The sequence below is a fragment of the Canis lupus genome, chromosome 11 (assembly GCF_011100685.1).
Source record: "Canis lupus familiaris isolate Mischka breed German Shepherd chromosome 11, alternate assembly UU_Cfam_GSD_1.0, whole genome shotgun sequence".
Classification (NCBI taxonomy): Eukaryota; Metazoa; Chordata; class Mammalia; order Carnivora; family Canidae; genus Canis; species Canis lupus.
Window position 1 is genome coordinate 5,483,212 of NC_049232.1, and position 26,436 is coordinate 5,509,647.

Here is a 26,436-nt window from a genome sequence, read left to right on the forward strand (position 1 = left end):
TTTTTAGTTTGTATTTAAATTCCAGGATAGTTAACATACAGTACACTATTAGTTGCAGGTGTACAATATAGTGATTCAACACTTCCCTATGTCACCCGGTGCTTAACCCCCAACACCTGTATCACCCATCCTCCCACCCACCTCTCCTCTGAGGACCAGCCGTGTGTGCATAGGGTTCTGTTTTACAAACTTCTTGAGAACCACACTCAATTCCTTCTAAGCACGAAAATGCTGTTCTGTGGACAAGTCCAAAGCCAGTGCTTTCAGGACCATATTTTAGGCTCCTGCTTACTTGCCTAACCTCTGTGGGAGAAAAGGAAGAAGACAAGCAAGAATGATAGCATTTGTCATTGATGTTTGGGGATGAGAAGTGCTTTGTTCTAGAAGGCATGGGGTTAGAGCATCAGTGTAACAACACAGTATTAGGAAACGCCACTTGTTGGGGGGATGAATCTGTTGGGACTCCTTGAGTTCTAACTGAGAAAAATCCCAAGACCAGTAGGCTTCAGCAAAGGGATGTTCATTGCCTCAGGGAAATGCAGATGTCAAGGCTGGGTCTGACTGGATGTGTCATTCAGATCAGGTGCCATCAGGAATCAGACAATTTCTCTCTTGCTAACTATCCATCTACTTTCCTCTGGGTTGGGTTCCTTTTTGCTGTGCTCACATGTTGAACTCCCAGAGAATCCTGGCTTTCATTCAAGTAGACTAGAGAGCTTCTGTTCTTTTTAATAGCTCTACATTAGCCCCGGGACCAAGTCATCTTGGACTGAGTAAGCTGCTCTGTAGGAACAGCTCACGGGGTTTGAGAAAGGAAAGCAGCTGATGGGCCAGCTTTGGCCCACCCACCCTACTATGCCAAAGGAAAATTGTGATGTTCCCAGAAGAAGCAAAGGATGGAGGTCAGACAAGAATATGAAATACCTTCCACCAGGTTTGTGGGCAGTCTTGAGTAGCGAAGACACAGGCAAGGACCACTCAAACGTCAGCAGTTCCACGGACAGTCGTGTCAACAGCCCATGAACTAAAAGGCTTTAGTGACCACCCAGAAACAACTTTCAGAAGCAATCCACACTTAGGAGATGAATCCTTGCAAGTCCTAACCTCAAACAGCCCTCAATTCAGGGAAACGTAGAGACTCGCACAAGCACATATGTTTCACGGAGAACAGACTTGCACTGGGTCTTGAAGAATGGGTAGGATTTGGATGGAAAGCTGGGAAGGCAGAGAAGCAGGAACACACATAGAGGCAAGGAGTCTGGAATAGATGTAGGGACCACAGCCTCCAAACAGATGCAGAAACCACAGCCTCTAGAAGAGGCAACACATGGGCGATTCTAGAAAGGAATTTGAGCATCCAGATTAACTCTCCATTACTGAGGCTGACTTTCCCTTTATTTAAAAAAATGTCCTCTTTCTTTTCTGATGTGTCTCAGCACAAGCCAGAGCACAAGCCAGAAACCCATGCTTTCACTAAAATGTCAGGGCTTGCAGGGGGCAGGTGTGTGCTAACATAGAGTTAAGGCACGCTGTCACCAGGAGACACGCCAGATCAGTGGGATCCCTTGTAAGCCAAGATCAGAATCCATTGTCACCCAGGAGAGAGCAAGCGAGGGCCTGGGGGATTGAGGCACAGGACAGGTAGGAGGTGGGGAAGGAAGAGCTAAGGAAAAGGCTGAGAACAAAGGAGTCTGGGAAGGGCCGTAAAATGGAAAGCACACATAGTGATAAAACACAGGCTTGGAATCCAAAAACCTCAGTTTGATTACAAGGTCCAAATTTTTATTTATAAGATGAGATGATGGATATCTTCATTTACGTGATTGTGGTAATCATGTTGTAATATATGTATTGAATCATCATGTTGTATACCATTAAAAAAAATCATGTTGCAGAACCTAAAAAAAAAAAAAAAAATCGCAGTTTGAATCTCACACTTAGTAGCTGGGAGGCCAAACTCGATCTCTTTAAACTACAGGTTCCCCATCGAGAAAACAAGGATAATCAAACCTGTACTTTAAAGCAATTAGTATTAATAAAGATGAAGGAATTATCATTGTTCTGCCATTTCCTTGCTGTGGGTCCTTGGACAGGTTGACTTCTCTGAGCTACAATTTCCTTATCTGTAAAGCAGAAATGGTAGAAATGGATCCAGGATTAAATGAGATAATACATGTTCAAAATCAGCATGATGACTGGCAGCAGTGAGCACTTAGGGGGTGTAAGCAATGGTGGTGGTGATGCCAATGATATCAATCGTATCATGCAGGATGCTTGCAACTCTATGGGACAGAAAACCCAAACAGAAGTGACTGAAACAGTAAGAAAATATTATTCCCATGACAAGTCCTGAGGCCAAGAGGTTCCAGGTTGGGTGATTCATTGGCTCAAAAATGTCATCAAGGGTCTAAGCTCTTTCCTGCCTTCACTCTGAGTTTCTTGGTGTGTTGGCTCTTTCCCGCCTTGGGCTGTCCCCTCATGGGTGCAGGATGGCTGCCACCACTCCAGACATCACATCATCTCCTAACAAACTCCAAAGGCAGAGGAGATCACATCTTTCCTTTTTAAGGGAAAGGGAAATTTTTCTGGAAACCACCCTGTAGCAGCAACCTTTCTCTCATTACCTCATTACTCGAAACAGCATAGACACACTAAGGCCTAAACCTATCCCTGGCCTCATGAGAGGGGAATAGAATCATGGCTCTGTTAGCAAGGAAGAAGGTGAGTGCAGATGGCTGTAGAGACCACCCAACCAACATCAGTCACCTTGTTAATGATGAGGACAACGCTGGACACCAAGCACTGGGAGGGGAGAGAGAGAGGTAACCGGGGTGGAGGGGAAGAGGGTACGTTAGCTACGGAGTTCTCAAGAGAGGAGTCTTTGGAGTCACAAAGTTGGATCCCAGATTTTTGGCTCTGCCACTGTCTACCTGTTGAACCCGGCCATGATTTACCCTCCATGGCTTCTTCCCACAGCTGCTAAAAGCCAGCATCGAGGGATGCTTGAGAGGAACACTAAGCCATGTAGAGTATGTGCTCAATAAAAAATGAAGCTACCACTAGTACCTCCAGCCTGGTGACAAGCACAGAAGCCACGTCAGTTGCTAGGCCAATAATCACTGCAGCCCTTGAATGCAAATGTGTGTGTGTAGACTTTCTTCTCTGTGACTGCAAGAGCATGTTCAGAACAAGGGGGGGACATTAGGAGTGTGGTTGAACCAAACGGACCAGGATCTGCTTCCGTGGCAACATTTGGATGCTTCGTAATCCTGGGAAAGTTGCTGATCCACCTCATGCCTCAGTTTCCCCATCTGCAAAATGGAATGATAGCTCATTACATCACAAGATCAAGCAAGCCCACCCGAGTGCTGCCGTATAAACTGTCAGGAAAGATGGGCTACTGTTGGCAGATTTTCTCTTTTTGCCATAAAGACGCAGCTCTTCATTCTGTCTCTCACTCACTTGGCAAGTTGGCGCTACTTGAGCAGTGGTGAGAAACTTGGCTTTCAATCCTTGCTCCTTCTCTTAAAGCCACGTTGCTCTGAGCATCAGGTGTTTTTTTCAGCAATGTGATCAGCCCACCTATCTCTCCAGAGATGAGACACTCCAAATAAAAAGTTGTGAAGACTGACACTCCACCTACAATGTCATTTCGTTTATGCTTACTTGCCACAGTTCTGGTTTTTGTCTTGTTCTTTCTTATCACGCACACTTTTCTTTGACATCCTGCCTGAGACTTCTTCCTAGGCTAGGGTCACTACTTAGCATCATCCCCCAAATTTCTCTATTTTCCCTTCTACCCAAATCTTTATGCATCATTATCAGTAACCTTCTAAGTGTGCCTCAAACTTTTCATTATAAGACAGTGACAAATATAAATGTATTCTTTTAAAAGATTTATTTATTTGAGAGAGAGAGAGAGAGAGAGTGTGTGTGTGTGTGTGTGTGTGTGTGTGTGTGTGTGTGAACAGGGAGAGGGAGAGAATCCTCAAGCAGACTCCCTGCTGAGCACTGAGCCTGATGCTGGGCTCCATCCCAGGACCCTGAGATCATGACCTGAGCCAAAATCAAGAGTCAGCTGCTTAACCAATTGTGCCACCTGGGCACCCCATTAGTTATTTTAAATTTAATCTATTTTCCACAGCCCAAAGGTACTGGTACTGAATTAGAATGTGAAAAATGCCAACTACACACACAGTGCTTATTACAAATTCTAAATAAAATATGTGATTTTAGTAAATGCAAATATACCTTGGAGATATTGTAGGTTTAGTTCCAGACCAGCACAGTAAAGCAAATATTGCAATAAAGTGAGTCAAATAAACTTTGGGATCCCCAGTGCATAGAAAAGTTATGTTCTGCACTGTACTGTGGTCTATTCAGACTGTGGTCTATTCAGCGTGCACTAGCATTGTCCCTAAGGAAACAATGTACACAACTTAATTAAAAATACTTTATTGCTAAAAAATGCTAACCATCATCTGAGCTTTCAGGGAACTATAATCATTATGATTATAATGGAAAACTTTGGAATATTGCAAGAATTACCGAAATGTGACACAGACACAAAAATGGTGCCAATAGATTCGCTCAATGTCAGGTTGCTGCAAACCTTCAATTTGTAAAACCTGCAGTATCTGTGAAGTTTGATAAAGCAGAGCACAAGAGAATGAGGTGTGCCCATCTTTGCTGAGGTCCTACTGTGTGTTGCATCGGGCCACAGGATGCCTGAGACACAGTTCCTGCCCTCAGAGAGCTGACTCCAGTTTGGGAGGAAAGACCTGCTGCTAAGTAAACATTATACATATAAACACTTCTAAAATCAATATTCAAGTAGTGAAGGCCTTTTAGAAAGAATGGTGGCTTTTGAAAGCTCTGAAGTGAACATCACTGGAAAAAATAAAACATCAAAAGATGAATTTTCTTTAGCGGCCTTTAGCCACTACATTACATCACAAGATCAAGCAAGCCCACCCGAGTGCTGCTGTATAAACTGTCAGGAAAGATGGGCTACTGTTGGCAGATTTATTTTTATTTTATTTTATTTATGTATTTATTTATTTATTTATATTTATATTTTATTTTTTTAAAATATTTATTTATTTATTCATAAGAGACACAGAGAGAGAGGCAGAGACACAGGCAGAGGGAGAAGCAGGCTTCCTGCAGGGAGCCCAACGTGAGATTCAATCCTGGGACCCCAGGGTCAAGACCTCAGCTGAGGCAGACACTCAACCACTGAGCCACCCAGGCGCTCCACCTCTAACATTTTAAATGTCCAAGATTCTATCATTTTCCCCAAACAGATGGATCCTGAATGATGACACACTAAAGGTATGATTACTTATCAGTTTGATTTGTTCAGGTTTTTCTGATCCTCCCTGAGAATGAAGCCAAGGCTGAGTGTGAGTCAGAGGCTGAGGGCCACAGCCTCTCCTTTAGGTGTTTAACCCCATGAAATGGGATGCTAACTAGGGTGGTGCTTTCACTGAATGGAAGGGATGAAATTTCCTTTTAGATTTCTGTTTCAGAGAGCAGTCTTCAAGGCAAAGGGCAGAAACCAACTCTGCCTCTAGTAAAAGCACTGAGAAAGTTATTAGGGGCTCACGGAGTCTACAGAAGGCTGAGGACCAGGCTTGGAAAAAAGGCTGGAATCCAGGGTGTTCCAGAGGTCAAGGCACCAGGACCACTGCCAACTAGATCTTACATTCAGAGATGGAGGCAAGCCCACAGAGAGGGCCCAGGGCCTGTGCCCAGCCCTTCCTCTACACACCACCCTCTCTCCAAAACAGATGCTCTTGGCCACCCCTAGGACTTGGGAGCATAGACACCAGTGGCTTGATCTGCCCTCACAGGCTTGGGGCCCTTTGAGTAGGGTGCCCAGAGTATGGTCTAAAAAGGTTGATACAGGCTCTGGCTGGGCAGAGGTGAAGCCAGAGGGATCAAAGTAGAGCCTTCCAAAACTCAGGGAGCCCTGGTGCCCAGGTCTAGGGGAGATACCACTTACAGCAAAGGTCTATCCCTCTGCAAGACTCATCTGGCCACCTGGCACCACTGCTGGCATGTACTTCCACTCTAATCCAGCCACACCTCTCTCAAGAGGCCAGGCCCAGGTGACACCATCCAACGGTCAAGCCCAAGTCACCTGCCTTCCCCAAGGCTATTCCAGATGGTAGGAAGCCCCATCTGGACCCTGGGGCTTCCTCCCAAGGCCACACACACAGAAGTGGAAAGGAAATCTACAGAAGAAAATCTGGGTGCTGCAGGCAGAGATGATTGGTCAGATAGCCCTAAAGCAGCAAGCACTTCTGGCTACCTCTCAAGATGCTTGACTTTTCAACTCATGATAGCCATGCACTCTGTGCTTGATGGAAAATCATGACCATTACCAGTCCCATCCAAAAGAAAACAAGTCACTAGTCAATAGTACATTTTTGTTGGTACCCCAATCCATAATATCAGAGGACAAAAAGTTGCTTATTTAATCATGACTGGCATCACACTAGTTGACCTTCCTGCTTCTTTCCACATGTTCTCAAACTCCACCCCAAAAGTCTCCACTTTCTTGGAACTTAGGTAAATAAGCAAGAGTACTAAGAAAGCTATCATGGACTATCAGTTTAAAAATTCCTCAGGTTGGGGGGCACCTGGGTGGGTCAGATGGTTAAGTGTCTGCCTTCAGCTCAGGTAATGATCCCAGGGTCCTGGCATCGAGCCCTGCATCAGGCTGCCTGCTCAGTGGGGAGTGTGCTTCTCCCCCTGCCTCTCCTCCATGCTCATGTTCTCTCTCTCTCTCTCTCTCTCTCCTAAATAAATAAAGAAAATCTTAAATAAATAAATAACTCAGATGGGCAAGAAGGAGTAATCTATCGCTAGGACAGGATGGTGCTAGAACGGCACTCAAAGCAGACACTTCTACTGTGGCACCCTCCTGATGACAGTACCTGCCTGAGGACACCTGCCTGAGGCCCAAAGCAGGGAAGACAACAGCAGAAAGGCAACTCAGAGCATCAAAGAATCCTTTCAGACACCTTAAGTTTCTAGGTCTATTCCTCTATTTATTAAAAGAGGCATTACATGTGTAAAAAGATTATTTAATAAAACCTTTGCATTCACATGCACAAGGAGGGGAAGAAAACCATCCTTATAGAAACACAGAAACCTATGTGTGCTGACTTGTAGTAATGGCCAAGGCATAGTGTTACATGAAAAATGCAAGCTGTTGAACATTGTAATGGGTTTGGTGCTGAGTGCATAATGAACAGGAATTACATCCACAGCAGACCCTTGAACAACTTAGGGGTTGGGGCATTGGAGTCCCTCCTGGTTGAAAATCCACATATAATTTTTGACTCCCCCAAACTGAACTGTTAATAGTCTACAGTAGACCAGAAGCCTAATGATCATGTAAATAGTCAATTAACACATATGTTGTATATTCTATGTACTATACACTGTATTCTTAGGATAAAGTAGGCTAAAGAAAAGAGAATGTTATTAAGAAAATCATAAGGGGGATGCCTGGGTGGCTCAGCAGTTCGTCTGCCTTTGGCTCAGGGTGTGATCCCAGGGTCCTGGGATTGAGTCCCACATCGGGCTCCCCGCAGGGAGCCTGCTTCTCCCTCTGCCTATGTCTTTGCCTCTCTCTGTGCCTCTCATGAATAAATAAATAAAATATTTTTTTAAAAAAGAAAGAAAATCATAAAGAAGAGAAAATACATTTACACTGTTGAAGTGTATTTATTGAAATGAATATGTGTGCAAGTGGACCCTCAGAGTTTAAACCCAGGTTGTTCAAGGGTCATTATACATACACATTATACTATACTATACCTACTTGTATATGCTTAAAGTGTCTCGGATGGGTATACAAATAACCTAATGAAAGTGGTAGCAGGGACTTGTGTGTGTAGGGGGGGTGCTGAGAATGGAGGGGTGATTTAAGCAATTTGTCTGGTTCAGTTCTTCCTGAAAGAAAGTGTTATGAGAACAAAAGAAACAAAAGCAGGGATGCACCGGCTTATGATATTACCCCATAGATCCACAAATGAATTAAACATGTGCATGTACTATTCAAATAGTTCAATAACTGAATAATAATTCAATAATACAGAGAATTTGAATACAATTCTATGGAAAATTGAAAAAGGTAAAAATAGAGAAATGGATTTCATAGTGAAGCAAATAGCAAAGGAACTTGCAGTGCTGAGGGGTTAACAAAGATGATTTGACCCCTTTCAGAGAACACAATCCTTTTACTCCAGCCTCCCAGGAGCGAATCTGTGTGCAAATGGGATATTTTTATTTATTATTATTAGTTTTTAAAGTCGACTCCATGCCTAACATGGAGCCCACTGCAGGGTGTAAACTCACAATCCTGACACTGACATCAAGACCTGAGCTGGAAAAAAAACAAAAAAAAAAAAAAACAAAAAAAGACCTGAGCTGAGATCATTAGTTGGATGCTTAACTGACTGAGCCACCAGGTGCCCCAAATGGGACTTTTTAAAAGAAAGAAATCATTGAAAAATCCCAAATGGCTTGATTGATGAATGGTTGATTGAGACCTGGAATTTGCTTCAAGAATTTTGTTTCCTTTCTTTCTCTTGCTTTCTACAGACTCTTTCTGTAGTAGAAACATAAGAGCCAGAATTATTTTCTAACAAAGAAACAATTAAACAAGGGCCAAGGAGATTCCAAGAAGCCAAGAGGCATGAGAAAGATAAAGCACACAAATACTTTAGGCGACTTCTTGAAAATTTCTGAAACATGCTCAGAAATGTAGAATTGCAGATTTGTTAGAAAGAAAGGAAATGTGGGAGAAAGGCAAAGGTGAACAAAGACCCTCATGAAAGAGAAACCAAAGTCTACATTCTTCCCAAAAGGGAAAGAGACTAGGAATTCAAATAATTGTTTGATTTTTTTTTTAAGATTTTATTTATTTACTTGAGAGAAAGAGTGAGAAAGAGCTCAGAGGGAGAGGGAGAAGCAGGTTCCCCACTGAGCAGGAAGCCCAATGTGAGGCTCAATCTCAGGACCCTGAGATCATGACCCCAGCAGAAGGCAGATGTTTAACTGAGTAAGCCACCCAGGCTCCCCTGATTTTCTTTTTAAGCAGGCTTCTCACCAGCATGTAGCCCAATGTGGGGCTTGGACTCGTGACCCTGAGATCAGGACTCGAGCTGAAATCAAGAATTGGACACTCAGTCAACTGAGCCACCCAGGTGCACTTCAAATTGTTCTATTATTTAAATACTCTCCGTAATTGCAAAATAAAGAGTTGCAGGGATGTTGTCGACCTTCCAAATATGTTTAAGCAAATATATTTTTAATTTGGAAAAAGACAAGAGATATCAGTTAATTTGGAAAGAGACAAGAGATATCAGTTATTTGAAAAAACACAGGAGTCCTTCAGCACTGCCTGAAAAAATGTTTTAAAAGATTTGCTCTCATCTGCTAAAAATGGAATTTAAGGAATGAAAGGACCCTTGGGTGCTTTGCTTCAGAAGAAGTCATAAGTCAAGGAGGTCAAGAATGCTTCTAGAACACCACAATGGTCACAGACGAGACCACCCTGACTTGATCTTGAAGCTTCCCCAGACTCCCTGATCACCTAACCATGATTTCTACCCCTTGTCATGGTCAACCAGAACCATGGGATTTTGAGTTCAGTGTTAGCACGTAGCCCTCTTCTCTCAAGGGAATATTATCTGATGCATCCACTCTTCTTCATTCCACTGGAGGAAAATGTGGGTATAGAGAAAAGTGGAAAACACAGATAAAGCCAGCTAGGAAGTAATGCACTCAAGAAGCAAGGGGAGGGAGGAGGTAACGTTCTTTGCCGACACTCCTGTGTGTGGGCACTTCCCAAACATCATCCTCTGATTTAATCCTTACAACCACTCAGGGAGATAGGTACTTTCCTCTCCCTTCTTTCCAAATGAGGAACAGGCATCAGGAGATTAAGGACTTGCCCCAAGCCACTCAGCTCCAGCAAGTGGCTCTGTGGGGATAGGGGGAGGGGGTGCCAAGCAGTGATGATGGGGGGGAGAGGGTTGCAGCTCAAACTCTCCCACTGTCTCCTAACCTCACTTCTATTGGGGCCAACCTAATTTCACACTTGGCCTGAATTCCCTTGTGCCCAAGTTAATTTGTAAGATTGCCCTACTTTTTTTTTTTTAGACAGTGACTCTATTTGAAGGCTCTTCGTCACAAGGGCACAAACATCTTTTCTAAGTGAGTACTGTTTCTACTATTTATGGAAGACTGGAATAAGCAGGAGGGCAGTCTCTGACTCACCCTCTGTGGCTCCATCTATGAAAACAGACCCCGGAGATTCCAAAGAAGAGTGATGGTGAAAGGCATGGCTCAGGCACTACCCTCCAGTTGGCTGCAAACATGTGATCCTGGCTTCTGACTGACCCAGAAATAAGGCTTCTACAAGTGAAATCTGTTGAGACCCTCATCAAAAAATATCTCTGCCTCTCCTCTCTCACAAAGTGCCTTTGGAGCCTCAGTAGATCTCGGCTCAAATATTCCAGAACACCTCCTCCCATTGGCAAAGGAGGACTGAAGCTGTCTAATTTTAGGGTCTAACAGTTGGCATGCAATTAAAACTGTATTTATTATGGGCTTCAGAGGAGAATAATTTATTTATGGGTAAATTAGGATCATTGCAATACAAACATGCTCCCACGGATCAGGAATTCGCTATGCTCAAGCAGGGACTGTGAGAACTCTGCCATTTTTACAATATGGGGCTTACTGTCACAGAGCAGAAGATCCGACACTTCTAGTCTACTTTCAGTATCAGTCCTGAATGCTAAAGCGGGGTTCCAGTCAAGACTATTTTTTAGCATTGCTAAGGATTTGAAGTAATTCATCAGAGGAAACTATAAACAAGAAAATCTCTTCCTCTTCCTGAAACAAAAAAAAATTACGTTAGTTTTAATAGTTCAGAAAAGCAAATTGAGAGCATTTTGGGTTTGATTTGCTTTAAAAATTTTTGCTGACCAGAAATAGGTGAGTCTAATTATGCTGGCTCTTTTGATGATGCTGATTTGCTAAAATAGAGAAAATCATGCTTTATTATTTAAACAATGAGAAATCAAAGAAAAAAATTGATCACACTAAGCTACACTTCCACTGTCCTCCTGAGAACAAGGTTTCTGCATTATTCCTCTCTGTCAATTCAGTATTGCCTTCAATGTCCTGTCTCAGAGTCTTCCAACCTAGAGTATGTCCTCACCTCCACCACTGCCATTTTACAAAAAGGTATAAAGCATAAAAATACACACAAGCATGAGTCCCTTCCAACTCAAAAACTGTATCACACTGTTCTATGTGGCGTAGGGCAGTTTGTTTTTAACTTGTTTTTAAGTTCTGATGTAGAAAAAAGTCTAAACCCTAAAGCTAGGATGTAGTTGTATAGCCTTCCACTATATCGTCTACTTCCTCAGGTTGAAGACAGATTGGTAACCCGGGACTATATATATACCCTTGGGGTTATGTATTTCACCTCCTTCTTTTAGAGAGAGAGAGAGCGAGCAGGTGGGGAGGGGCAGTGGGAGAGGGAGAGAGAGAATGCCAAGCAGGTGCCATGCCCAGTTTGATTTCACCACCCAAAGATCATGACTTGAACCGAAACCAAGAGTCGGACGCTTAAGTGACTGAGCTACCTAGGGAACACTCTGTGTCTTCTTTTCCTGCCCACTCACTACTACATGGTAGCCCGGGCATGAATACTTACATATGATTTGCAACTAGTCCCTGTATGATCAAACCCATTCAGCATGAAGAGAAATGCAGAGCTGATCATCACTCCCAACTGCCTGTCCTAAATGAGTACACAGAAGACACCCTCCCCACTTGGGTCAGTCTTCATCACAGAGCATGTTTTGTTTTGTTTTGTTTTGTTTTGTTTTGTTTTCATGGAAACATTCATTACTATAGGAAATGATCTTGCTCATTTGATAACTTGTTTGTTGCTGGTCTCTTTTTATTCCAACATGCTTTTCATGACATTAGGAAACCTCTCTTTTTTAATTCATTGCTGTGTTCCAAACACCTAAAAGAGAGACTGGTGCGTGATAGAGATTCAGCAAACATCTGCCAAAGGAATGAATGCCCTAATGATTTTGGAAAGGACGAACAATGAGTCTGTGAGTCCCTAAAGATAGTACTCAAGAACTCTAGAATCCTCTAGATGATAGGTCATTTAGAGTTGGCAAAGTTTTGTAAAAAGACCAGATAGCAAATATTTTAGGGTTGGTGGGCCACATGGTCTCTGCCATGACTACTCAAGTCTGCCATGGTAGCGTGAAAGCTCCATAGACATTCTGTCATGAAAGGGCATGTGTTCCAATGAAGTGGTATGAATAAAAATGGTCAACGGTGTAATTCAAAAAGGTATCTGTACCCCTACGTTTAGTGCAGCATTATTTATAGTAGCCAAGATGGGAAGCAACCTGAGTGCTCACAGACAGATCAATGGATAAAGAAGATGTGATATATGTGCACATATAGTATATAAGATGTGATATATGTAAACATACAGTATGTAGTATATATATACTATGCTGCAGTGCATATAAATACATATATATATACACACCTCATATATACACCATATGGTGTGTGTGTATACATACACACACCCACTAGAATATTACTCAGCCATAAAAAAGAATGAAATCTTGTCATTTGCGACATGGATAGATCTAGAGGGTATTGTGCTAAGCAAAAAATATTCAGACTGAGAAAGACATACACCATATGATTTCACTTATACATAAAATCTAAAGGACAAAACCAGTGAAAAACAGACTCCTAATACAGAGAATAAACTGGTGGTTTCCAGAGGGAGGTGGGTGAGGGGATGCACAAGATAAATGAAGGGGACGAAGAGGTACACACTTCCAGTCACAAAATAAATAAGTCATAAATAAATTAATTAATTTTAAGTTTAAAAATTTGTATATGTGTGTGTGTATAAATTTTTTAAGTAGGCTCTACACCCAGCAAGGACCCCAACATGGGGCCCAAACTCACACCCCTGAGATCAAGACCTCAGCTGAGATCAAGAATCAGAAGCTTAAACTAGTACAGCACCCAGCCGCCTACCTTTGTTTTTTGTCTTTTTTTTTTTTTTTTAGTATCTGCCCTTCCTTTTTTTTTTTTTTTATCATCAGAACATTTCTTCAAATAAATCATGGTGATACTAAATTGATTTCGTAGTGTTAATACCCTTTTTTGGAACAACAAAAGCAGGCATGCCAAGGTATGCTTCGGACATTTTTCCTCTCCCAGAAATCCCAACAGCTGAGAAGTGCCACGATGCTCTCCCATTCATCCATCGCCTTCCACAGCCAGGGCCTCATTTACAGTCAAGAGAGCCCTTTCTCTTTGGAAGAAGAGGACTTCAGAAGTTGACAGAATCACAGAGATACTGAGAACGAAAGCACCAGGACAAAGCCGTCCCTCCCCACATGAGCGTCCTGGGAGAACATAGACTCCCCACCTGTCTGCTGCACCTCGCCTGCCTTAGCAGGGACTGAATGCCAGAAACAACCTTGTGGGCCCCATAGAACAGATGCTTCTAGTGCCCTGCATGTCAAAAGAACTGTCCCCTCCCACTCTGGTGCCAAGGCACCGCCTTACTCCATCTCATGCTCCCCTGAGCCTTGCAGAGCCCCCTGGGGTTAGCAGAAGCAAGGTTGCCCACAGAAATGAGTGTTTAGCCCTTCAGCCACTTTAAACAGCAAATTAAGACAGGAGGGGATTATGGAACGAGTGCTGAGGAAGCCAGGAAGCCAGCTAATAGCATCTTCCCTGACAATCCTGAGCTCCAGAGCTCTTTACCTTTCTCTATACACTGGTCCAGACTACTCCAGAGGACAAGGGAGCTCGGGCCTGAGGGTCTGTAGCATAATGACATTTTTTTGGAAGAGAAGTCGCCTCTTGCAAGGTTGCCAGAGGGTTAACATCACAGTGACACATTCAGTCTGTTGGTGAAAGCCACACACGTAGACAAGTGGAGAACTGGGATATAATTATCCAGATAATTCAGAAATCGAAACAACTTTGCCCAAACACTAAGGCAAAAGGTGAGAAACAAAGACCCTCACAATTCAAATGATTGCTTCAGTCATTTTTTTGCACTTGCAGACATGTCTTTAAGCCCTAGAGTTGAGTAGGGTGGGGCTGGGAGTTGCTTCTAAGCACACACTGGCTTCTACATGCAGCTCTCAGACCCGAGCAGTAATGTCAATGAAGCAACTTACCCCGGGTACAGAGAGAGGATTCTATTTAAACAAAACAAACCAAAGCATCACATTAGCTTCCTTTTATCTGTCAGTAGATCACTACGGGGCACCTGGGTAGCTCAGTTGGTTAAGCATCAGATTCTTGATTTCAGCTCAGGTCATGATCTCAGGGTTGTGAGATCAAGCCCTGTGTCGGCTCCATGCTGGAGGTGGAGGCTGCTTAAGTTTCTCTCTCTCTGCCCCATCTCTTCTCTCACTCTCTCTTAAAAAAAAAAAAATCATTGCTTTGAGGTAAGAGCCGGAAACCGCACACTTATACAAGGAAAGTTTGACTTAAATAAAAGTTGTTTGATGGGCTACTTCCAGTAATCCAAGACCTAAGTAAACACTCCAAAATGTCAATAGTGGTTATGTCTGGATAGTGGAATGGCAATGGCATTCATTCTTTCCAAATTTTCAGAATTACGCATATACTATGTATTTAATCCTTTTTAATTCTTTATAGATTTATTTTAGAGATAGAGAGAGATCACAAGTGAGGAGAGGAGCAGTGTAAGAGAATCTTCAAGCAGACTCCCCACTGAGTGCAGAGCCCCACACAGGGCTCGATCTCATGACCCAGGAGATTATGACCTGAGCCAAAACCAAGAGTCGGATGCTTAACTGACTGAACCACCCCGGGGCCCCTGTATTTAATCCTTTTTAAAACCAGAACAATTTACTCTCAAATGGCATATCAGTATATAGGTATTTCTCCTTAATGCATTTTAAGTTTCTACCTCTTCAGTAAATATTTAAATTATCTCTAGCTAGGTTACAACGTAATCACATTAATCACTCACTTAATACTAACTAAATGGAGTGCATATGTACTGACCTAGATGTAGGCTGACCACCCCCCACACACACCAAAAAAAGGAGGCGTGTTTACAGTTGGGTTCAGACGCACACAGACAGGGCTGGCAGCCTTTGGGCTCTGTGAGAAGCCAGCTTGTGGGGTCAGAGAAGCCTCCGAGAGCAGATTCACCATCTAGAAGCAGCCTGGCCGACTTGGCAATAAGGCTTGAGCATCAGGAGATAAAGTGGTTGCAGAGAAACAACACTTGAATCCCTCCCAAACTTACGACTTGGGTGGTATATCTATGCTGTGAGGAGGAAAAGCCTTTTATTTTGGGACTGACAAAGCTCTCCCTTGAGCCCTGCAAGGTTCCAGAACTTTTGGGGTGGGGGTGGCGTGTGGCAAAGTTAACATTCTTCTCACCTGCTAGGGGAGACTGAGAGTTAGGCTTAGTGGGGAAGACTTTTGTTCAATAGAAGGATAAATTTTTTTTTAATAAATAGAGAATAATATTTATAGAACTGTTTAATCTTACAAAGTAGTGAGCTCCCTAGCACTGGGAGAAAAGACTGAAGGATCAACACTGAATGCAAAGCAGCCGGGTTAGCCTCTGAGGTCCCTTCTGGGGTCCTATGCCTCAAGCTAAAACGTGGGCTGGAATGTGCTGGGATGTGCCATTTTTGTTTGCCATGTCTGTTCAGCTCTCATGCATATGCATGAGAAACTGTTAAGAGCATGCCAAGAAGCTGACTTTCCTACCCCACTGTATTGCTGTGCTGGTTAATTCCATGTCAACTTGACTAGGCTATGGGATGCCCAGATATTTGGTCAAATGTTACTCTAGGTGTTTCTGTGAGGGTGCTGTGGATGAAATTAACACTTAAGGCAGTAGACTCTAACATTTGATTAAATTAAAATTTTAATCAGTAAAGCAGATTTCTCCCTCTATAATGTGGGTGGGCCTCATCCAATCAGTTGAAGGCCTGACTAGAACAAAGAGACTGACCCTCCTCACAGGTGAAAGAGAACTTTCCAGCAGACTGCCTTTGGACCTCATTTGCACCAGCTCTCCTAGATCTTCCACCTGCTGGGCCCCACTGCAGCTTTGGACTTGCCACCCTCTGTAACTGCAAGAGCCAATTCCTTATAAACCTCATTCTCTCTCTCTCTCTCTATATATATATATGCAAATGTTACCAGTTTTGTTTCTCCAGAGATGAATACAACTTGCCTTATCAGTCTCCTGTGCTGACCGAGTTTCCGCTTTCCCATCTCTAAGCGTTGGAAGCATTCCAAAGCTCAGTCCTCAGTCATCTTTCCTATGTGCCTCTCTCTGGAGGGGAGACCAGTCAGGCTGTGGCTCTAAATACCATCCCCTATAAAGTGTTGGCTTTAGAGCCGGCTCCAACCTCCCTGTGGACATGCAGACCGGACCACACTTCCGATTTCTTCTTGGATGTCCAAAAAAAATCTCAAATTTAACATATCTGAAACAGAACTCTGCCCTCCACTACCCCTTTCTTCCTTCACTCCTCCATCATCATTAATGGCACCATCCTTCGCCCAGCTGCCCAGGCTCAAAACCTAGAAGGCGTCCTTGATTCTTTCTTTTTCCTTCATATCCAACCTTTAGCAAGACGTAGGAGCTATTCCAAAACAGAGGCCACATCTGTCCACTACCCATCGTCTTCACTACAAGACTTTGCTTCTGCCCTTGGTTCCCTCTCTTTCTTTTTTCTTTTTTTTTTTCCCCTCTCTTTCTTCTCCTTACAGTCGTAGTGGTATTTTTAAACAATGAACCTGATCACATGACCTCTGTACTCAACACCCTCCCATGGTTTCCTGTTTTGCTCAAAATGAAATCCAAATTCCTTCCCAGGGCCTCAAACGGTGCCTCTGCTTCTCCCCCTGACTCCACATCTTATGGCCCTCCCGCCCTGGCCTTCCTGCTATTCCTGGAACACTCAAGCTAGATCTTACCTCAAGGCCTTTACACGTGCCATATCCTTGTCTGAAATACTCTGTCCCCAAACCTTCATGCTGGTTTTCTCCTTCACAGCATTTCTGTCTCAGCTTCCATGTCACCTCCTTGGAGGTCTTCCCTAACCAAGGGTCTATCTCCTTTTCTTCCCTAACTCCCACCCCCAACTCTGCTTTCATTTCTTTACAGTACCTATATTTGGTTGGAACTAGGTTGACCTCCAGGAGGAATCCCTACTGCTCACTTCCTTGATCTGGATCTGGGGCTCCACCTGTAGAGGAGACCAGGCCTCCAGACTACCCAAGACTTACCCAGTGAGTGCCACAGGAAACGGCCACCTCATAACCCTCCCAGATCTCAACAGGAAGGACAAGGAGCCACAGGTCTCCAGAAGGTACATAGAAGTTGGGATCTGGGCCTGACCAAGGCGTGCTTGCTGCACGGGGGAAAGGAGTGTAAGCACAGTGCTCCCATCTTAGGGCAGGCTGGCCCGGGGGTGAGCAGGAGGCCTGACAGGGATGATCCACCAACTCTATCATCAGAAACAATTTTTCCTTGGGAGTAAGGGATGGAGAGAAGGCCTGCTAGTGGAAGATCCTTCATGGACACCCGAGGCCTGGGGAGGAGGGATCCCTCAATGAAAGTAATAAAAATATTATTGGAGGTAATGGGCTGAAAAGCAAGTAAGTTGACTGGTTTGTCTACCAAACAGGACTCAGTGCTGAAAGAGATGTAGGCTCGGTGGTGGCATTCAACACCATAATTTTTTCATACGGAGCATTGCTCACTCTTCACTGGTGCCTTACCGATGGCAGATGAAAGCTCATACCTGCCTTCCTCTCACCCTCAACACCTCTTTTACAGGAATTTGGTTACATAAGTTAATTATCTTCCTACTTCTCCTGTCTTCTCATGTCATTTGCAAACTAACTTGCTTTTCTCTCTAGTGGCTTTATTATCCTTCTGTATCTCTGTGAATATCTTGCTTAAATTGTAGGTTCTGATTTCAACCAAGGAAGCAACATGGAAGCAACAGACTTGCCATGCCGAATGGTACCATGTTGGAGGTGCTAGAGAAAAAATAAAAGGGAAAAAGAAGAAAACAGAACACCTTCTTCTCCCATCCTCCCAAATGCACCCTCATCATTTTCCACGTGTTGAATGCCAGGCTAGGCCCCACTCAGTGACTCTGCCAACATGATCACCCTGGCCCTGGTTTGATCTGGACTTGCAGCATTTCTCCTAACAGCAACTCACAGGTTAAAGAGTAGCATGTTGGGACACCTGGGTGGCTCAGCGACTTAGCACCTGCCTTTGGCCCAGGGCAGGGTCCTGGAGACCCAGGATCAAGTCCCACGTCCGGCTCCCTGCATGGAGCCTGCTTCTCCCTCTGCCTGTGTCTCTGCCTCTCTCTCTCTCTTTCTCTCTCTCTCTGTGTGTGTGTGTGTGTGTCTCTGATGAATAAATGAATAAAATCTTTTAAAAAGTAGCATTTTAATGAATTGTGAACATGTTTCAAGACAGAAAGGGCAACATAGACTGAATATGGGTCTTCAAAAAATGCACAAGACAGGTAGTTGTTGGTTTATTTTTTACAATTTTTATTTATGTATTCATGAGAGACACACAGAGAGAGGCAGAGACATAGGCAGAGGGAGAAGCAGGCTCCCTGTAGGGAGCCTGATGTGGGACTTGATCTCAGGACCCCGGGATCATGCCCTGAGCCAAAGGCAGACACTCAACTGCTGAGCCACCCAGGTTCCCTAGGTAGTTGTTGTTTTAAAGCTGATACCAAAAAAAAAAAAAAAATGTGTAGGAAAGAGAGCAGCATCACCTTGAATGGGTATCTGTATCACATCGAGTGTCCATCTGAGAAAGTCATGGGAACGGATGTGCCATCTCAAGCCATTTCTAAATACACAAAATCTCCGCACAATCACCATCTGAAGTCTTGGCTCTGAGTAGTTAAAGAACATGAGAGCTCTTCTATCTTTCTTTTGCTAAATAGTCAAGCTGGAGTTTTACTAAAACCAGGATTTGCTAATAAAAAGATAATTTAACTGTTTCAGCTAGGATTCCTCCATCATAAGCCTAGGTAACTAACACCAACCAGCTTAGCAGGAAAAGGGATTTATTGTGAGGATATGGTAGCTGATGCAAGGACAAGCTGAAGCACTAGGTCTCAACAGGGACGGGAACTGGGCTACGCTGGGGATCTAAGTAATCAAAATCACCAGGGAGTCTCTTCAAGATGCCATTGAGTTCAAGGAGTTCCAGGCATTTTTCCTTTGTATTCAATCCACAGAGACAGCGAATCTGATTGCCCTACTTTAGTCAATGTAAGCAGAACGGTCCCACGAGGGGCGGAACCAGTGAGAGAGGGGTAGGTCTCCCAAATAGCATCATGAAGCTGCCGCCAAGACAAGCACGGTGGTGCTAGAGGGTGGGGATAAGGGAGGGATGGGGGACGGGTGACCAAAGTCCATTCTAGTGCACCAAGCAACTTACGGAAGATGTTTCAACTCAATCAGGTACTTTCAAGTATTAATTCGATGTCAGTGACTAATTTCATACATTAAGAAAAGCCTCTTTGGCTATGCATTGGCTCAGCAATGAGGAACAGCTGCTCTGCACGGGGACTGTCTTGAATTTGCCCCGGAGGGAATAGGCTAGGTGCCCCTTTCTTATTACCTGGAAAATTCTCTTCATCTGCTTTTCATGGTGGGCGTGCCACATACTTCTTTTGTGTTTCTCTTTCTCTGTTATATGATTCAGTGTACCTAATCCATGCACTCCTTAAAGAGCCATAAGTTGAATATCGTTACGTTTTCCCCCCTTTTGCACTTTTGTTATTTTAGGGAGAAAAATGTACTCTACACATGGATGGTTAGACTGCCTTAATATTCCTTCTCATCACTCTCTCAATAGGCCAACTTTATTTAGCTAACTAGCTATCCTCTATCTATCTATCTATCTAGCAGGCTCCAACATGGGGCTTGAACCCATGATTCTGAGATCAAGATTTGAGCTGAGATCAAGAGTCCAAGGCTCAATTGACTGAGCCACCTAGGTGTTCTGGCCAACACATTTTTTTAAATTTTTTTAAAGATTATTTATTTATTTATTCATAAGACACACACACAGAGAAAGAGAGAGAGAGACAGAGACACAGGCAGAGGGAGAAGCAGGCTCCACACAGGGAGCCTGATGTGGGACTCAATCCCAGGTCTCCAGGATCACCCCCTGGGCTGAAGGCGGTGCTAAACCGCTGAGCCACCAGAGCTGCCCTGGCCAACATTTTTTAAATTGGCTTTTTCAGGGGCATTTGGGTGGCTCCTTGGTTAAGAGTATGCCTCTGGCTCAGGTCATGATCTCAGGGTCCTGGGATCAAGCCTTGTGTCGAGCTCACTGCTCAGGCAAGGAGCCTGCTTCTCCCTCTCCCTCTGCCCCTGCTCCTGCTTGCTAGCTCTCTCTCTCTTTCAAATAAATAAATAAAATCTTTAAAATAAGTAAATAAAGCAAATTGGCTTTTTCATTGTGCACTTTATTTTTACTCTCTCCATGAATCAATAGCATTTGCAGTGCCCATTTACTTGTGCCTTTAGGTTTCTTTCTCCCTTTTCAAAGACTCTGACAGCTGAGGGGAGAGTTGCTCTCCCCCTTTTTGCAACAAGACTACAATGGTCACTTAAGAGGAAGCATTGGAAAGCTTCAATTTTTAAGGCCCTGTCGTCACTCCCTGGCACCCAGTGTCCAGCCAGCGGCTGCTGTTGTGTTTCCATGTGAGGGCCTGGACTGGGGAGGAATCATCTGCAGGGGTGGGTTTTGTTTCGTAACTGCCGAGGAAGTGACAAGTCGCCAAGCTCTATGTTTAGAGTCCCCGGGTGAGTTCTCTTCCCCACCCACTCATCCTCCAACCATCAGCAATTCTTTAGGGGCTCCCTGTGAATGTCCGCCTGCACCCTTCTCCTTCTATCTCTGTGACCAGGACCCTGGGCATGGCCACCGCCATCTCCCATCTGGACGGTAGTGACAGCCTCCTCTTTTGAGACCTGCCCGCTCGGCTCACCACCACCACTTCTCAGGGCAGCAGTGCAGTTATCTTTCACTAACACACAGCCTGTCAACAGGAGGTCAGGCCCCTCCAGTGGCCTCCCATCACACCCAGAATAAAATCCAAACTTTCCACCACCATGCCCAACCTGCCGGCCCAATGGCCACCAGTGCACCTGACAACCTCTTCCGGTCCTGGGTGGTGTCCTTGCCATTCCTTAAATAACCAAGCCAGAGCCCCCCTCAGGGCCTTGCTCTTCAGTCTCCCAAGGGCTGGACAGTTCTCCCCTTTCTCTCTCTCTCTCTCTCTCTCTCTCATCTCAGGGAAGATGGCCCATCCTCAGAGCAGCTATAGTGATCGCCCACCCTGAACTGCCGGTCCTCCTCACTCTCTCTCTACGTGGCTCTTATTTTTGGGGCAATAATATATATATATAAATATCCATCTTCCACTGGGAGAGGAGAGCCAGGGGATCAGTAACATTGTGCACATTACTGCCGATCCCCCAGCACCTGGGACCCCCCCACCCCCGATCACCTCAGATGCTCTCGGTGGAGACTTGGGGTAATCGGTTCTCTCACTTCTGACTATGATGGTTTTTCCTATGGGCTACTTCGGGGCCCCATCACCCTGAGAGAAAGGAGAGTTTCTTGGGCTCTGGAAGGAGAGAAGGGATGGCTGACAGCGTGGCGGTATAACAGGAACACCATTGGCAGTCACCCTGGAAGTCCCAGTGAGGTCGCAGTGTGTCCCACCAGGCGGCACTGTCCGTGAGGCTGTTAGTCATTCCCTGCTCTCCACACCTGAAAAGTCCTCGGCAGGAGTGCACCCTCGCTGGAGAGCACTTCGGAAGCCCCTGTTCTGTTCAGCAAAGGAAACCAGAAATCAAGGCCTCCTGAAATATCCAGGCCTGCATGGTGACATGATAGAATGTGCCCTGTCTCCTCAGCCCCTGGGGCCTAACACTGACCCCACTCCAGTCTCTAAAAACGGGGAGGCCACCAGGGGTAAGTACGATGCCAAGAACTGTGCATTTCAAGTCAGAAAATAGAGATTTGAAGTCGTGAGCACTGACATTTCACAGCCTGCTGACTCCAGCCAAGTTTTGGATGAACTTACACCCTTCTCTGCGCAGGGGAGATAATGGCACCTACTTCAGGGGTTATCCTGGGGAGTCGGCAAGAAAGATAGGGCTCTGGTGGACCCAGCCCACAGCCTGTGTCTTCCCATCCTTTAAACTCTGTACTCTTGTCTCTCTCAAAAGGATTTGGCATGCCCTGTATGCTTTTTCAAGCCTCTGTATACAGGCTTTCAAGGTTTGTTTTCTTCACCTCACATAATCAGATGAGTTAGGCCTAATCAGCCGGAGATGTGGTCTTCTTTGGATAGTAACAGCTTTAGATTTTGCAAACACTGCTTCTGCTGCATTAGAGTCTCAGCGCATCACTAAAATGACAAGCTGCTTTCCTCAGAATGTATCAGGAATTCTGTTTCTTAGCAACACCCCTCCCACAGGCAATAAAAGACGGAACATAATTCCCTTCGGGCATTGGGAGCCTGCTCAGAATACTGAAAATGTGGCCAGTTTCCCCCGTGGAGGCAGAATCAGAAATCAGTTCTCCGCCTTTGAAAGACAATGCAGTCAGGACCCTTCAAAGTAAAGCTTGCGAAAAGTTTAGCGCATTTCTCATCTCAGCACCTGCTGTTACGGGGCTTAGTTGTCAAGGTAGTACGGAATTTTAATGTATTAGCTCTAGCCTTGCTCTGCCTGATTCAAAATTAATAAGGAAGCTTTTCTTTCTTTCTTTCTTTCTTTCTTTTTTTAAGATTTCATTTATTTATTCATGAGAGACTCACAGAGGGAGGCAGAGACATAGGCAGAGGAAGAAGCAGGTTCCCTGTGGGGAGCCCAATGCAGGACTCGATCCCAGGACCCCAGGATCACGACCTGAGCCAAAGGCAGATGCTCAACCACTGAGCCACCCAGGTGCCCAAGAAGGAAGCTTTTCTAAATGCTCAGCTCTTTCCTGTTAACTACCTTCAAGTCCAACTTCCTGGAAAGTATAACAACTTACTAGCTGCCAATACCAGCTGCCCTCTTCAGTTTTATATTGTAGATTTCAGAAAATATTTTACATTTTTGGGTCAGGTATACAGTAAGCTCACTGGGCATGTCAAGTTCATTTAAAGGTTAAAATCCAAGCAGATCTAGTATTTAGCTTCTCACTTACTTTTCCACCAGACAATAATATTAGCTACTGCATTTATGAACAAATTACTATGTGCCAGGTGTGCTCCTGGGCACTTTAAGTGCTTTATTGATTCCTTGTAAAATCTTTGTGAGATAGGTATTATTAATTCTCATTAATTGTAGAACTGAGGCTTAGAAAAGTAAAGTAACCAGCTCAAGGTCACATTGCCAGTAAGAGAGACTCATGCACTTAAGTAATACATTAATCTTTATTCGACTATTTTACTCATAAGTTTCCTTTGTGATTTTTGTGTTATGCTCATTAATGCCTTTGATCTAGTTTGCTGAATCTGAGTGAATAAAACCACCTGTAATTTTACATTTCTAGAAAAGGCAGTGTTCAGTCATCACCTAAAGACACGTAAACACATGTATCATTAATACTAAGCCCTTTAATGCTGAAATTGTATGCTACAGAGAGGATATATTGAATGAATCCAGGGCAGTAAACAACCAACCAAACAGGCAAAGAACTCCCAATGAGCTCTGACTTATTTTCTGAACAGATAAGTTTCTCAGCCACCAGAGCCAAACTATTTTTTCAGCTGTTTGATGATGGGGGTAATTTACTATGTCTTCTCTGTGTCTGTGCTTCTGTCATGCCCTGTGGGTAGCTAGGAGACTGGCAAAACAAATGTGGTCACAATTATTTCAAGTGTGTTCCCATCTGATGGATCTAATTTTTTCTTAGACACCTGACATTTGAATGGCTATCATATTCTGTGAGTAAAAACAGTCTTGTCATTATCATTTCATAAGCCATCCTTAACTTTAGCAGGAATACTCCAGCAAGTATGTTATCTGGTATGCTGTCGACACAATCTAACAAAGTGCATTTAGCTCTATACTAAATAGTGTCTTGGGAGGGATCTCTCTTTCTCTCTCTCTATCTCTGCATATCTATTTAGATATATCTGTAGGTCTCTCTATATGTAAAACATATGTGTGTATATATATTTACATATATATACATTATATGTAAATTCCAGTATTCTGGCACAAATGGAATAATGAAAGATCCATTAAATGCACATTTCTTTTAGCTACCTCAAGATATCAGTCCACTGTTAGTGGTGTATGACATTCTCTTAAAGGGTCATGAGACACTAAATGCTTCACAAACATGTAAATAAGAATAAAAATAGAACTTGTACTTTGCACAAGAAAATAACCCATGAGTGAATGTTTCTAGTAAAGGAGAGAAAATGCGCTATATCAAATTTTCACCCTCTCTTTTACCCTGGACATTATAAGCAGGTTTACTTGAGCTGGGTCTACAGTCTGCGACAACAAAATGAAGACTTCTCTGTGGCTCAAAAAGTTCTTAGCCCCAGATCTGGGCCTCATTACGGGTTGTTCTAAGGAACTTTGTTTTTTCTATGGTGGCAGAGGAAAAACAATGTTTACATTCAGAAGTGAATCCCAAGGGCATTCCCAAGGTTATATTTATACAACTTTCAGCACAATTATAATTCTATGCCTTTCTGACCCACTAACAAAATATAACTGAACTCTGGAAGGAATATCAATATAAGAATGACCTTGATTCACCTCTAACTTATAAAACTTAAAACCCTCTAATAACTCTTGGACTTGTGACCCATCAGTTTGAAAAGGAGGCTGGCATCTTGCTGAGTGTGGACTGCTCTCGAATCACAAACACATGGAGATGGACGTAATACCTACATGGATGGGGTAGGAGTATCTCATGGCTGGGGACTCTGTACCCAGAAAAGGTAGCTCCTTGAGTCTCAGTTACACATGACATCAGGACCCCAGATGAGTAGTTCACAAGAAAACCTCAGCCTCCTCGTCCAGAAAGGCAGCTAGGAGCCTTTGTTGTCTGCCCATTACTCCGCATCAGGTGAAATAACTAAATGCTCTCACATGAAACTAACCAGAAGCTCACACACTGGACATAGGATCCAAATTAATTTCACCCTCTTCCTGTAGGATGATCAAGCTGAAAATTTAATGTAAAATATGAATTCTAGAATCCTTGGAACCCTGATTGCTCTGTAGGGATATTCCCTGAACTCTTAGGTCTCAGTCCTGAAGAATGGCCACCCACTGAGGACAGCTATAAAAATAAAATTAAAGGTGCACCTTGTGGCTCAGTTGGTTAAGCATCAACTCTTGATTTCGGCTCAGGTCATGATCTCAGGGTCTTGAGATCGAGCCCCACATGAGGCTCCATGCCCAGCTTAAGATTCTCTCTCTTCCTCTCACCCTCCCCCGACCCGTGCTCTCTCTCTCTCTCTAAAATAAATAAATTTTAAATAAATAAATAAAATTACAACCTCCAGGAGGAGAGAAGGCTTATCAAGAGGGAGCACCATACACAGGAGGATTGGCAGCCCCTGAACTCGAGACAGCCTGCTGAAAAGGAATCATGAAGTAAGAATATTAGCACAGTGCTTGAGAGAAACTGAAAAAGGAACAAGGCTACTTGTACAAAAGAGAACTGCTGGAAATAAAAACAGAGGCGGTAGAAATTTCAAAACTAAATAGGCTGGACAGCAGGTGTAGGGAGAATTAGTGAAGACAGAGGAATGGTTCTGGAAGATGAGAGTCTAGGACAGAGACAGTGAAGAGTTAAGAAAACAGACAAAGAAGAAACCAGAAAAGTCTAACAGTGGGTCCAACTAGAGTCCCAGAAGGGAAGAATCCAGAGAATGAGGAAGAGTCAGCACACAAAGATACAATGGGCGATAACTTTCCAGAACGGAAAAAAAGATGGGAATCCACAGATTGAAGAACCATACTGAGTCACAAGCAGGATAAAGAGATTAGTCGCAACCTAGTCACATCATAAAAGAAACTGCAAAATGCTGAAGATAGAAGATCTCAAAGTAAGTGGGAGAAGAAAAAAAAAACCCAAACTGATCACCCACAAGGGAACAAAGAATGACACAACTTCTCAGCAGCACTGTACACCAGAAGACAATGGAAGAGTAGCTTCAAAATGCTGAGGGGCAGCACTGTCCATAGAAAAGCTGTTAACATACATCTTTAAAGTGTCTTCTGTATGTTAGGAAGAATTTTCCT

The 26,436-nt window shown here is 43.8% G+C and overlaps 1 long non-coding RNA gene across 1 annotated transcript; it reads right to left on the minus strand.

Moving 5' to 3' along the window:
• Positions 1-26,436, minus strand: LOC119873853. The gene is made up of 3 exons (XR_005366515.1): positions 25,689-26,436; positions 3,067-3,311; positions 1-1,898 (listed from the first exon to the last, which is right to left on the minus strand). It is a non-coding gene; the product is annotated as an uncharacterized LOC119873853 (long non-coding RNA).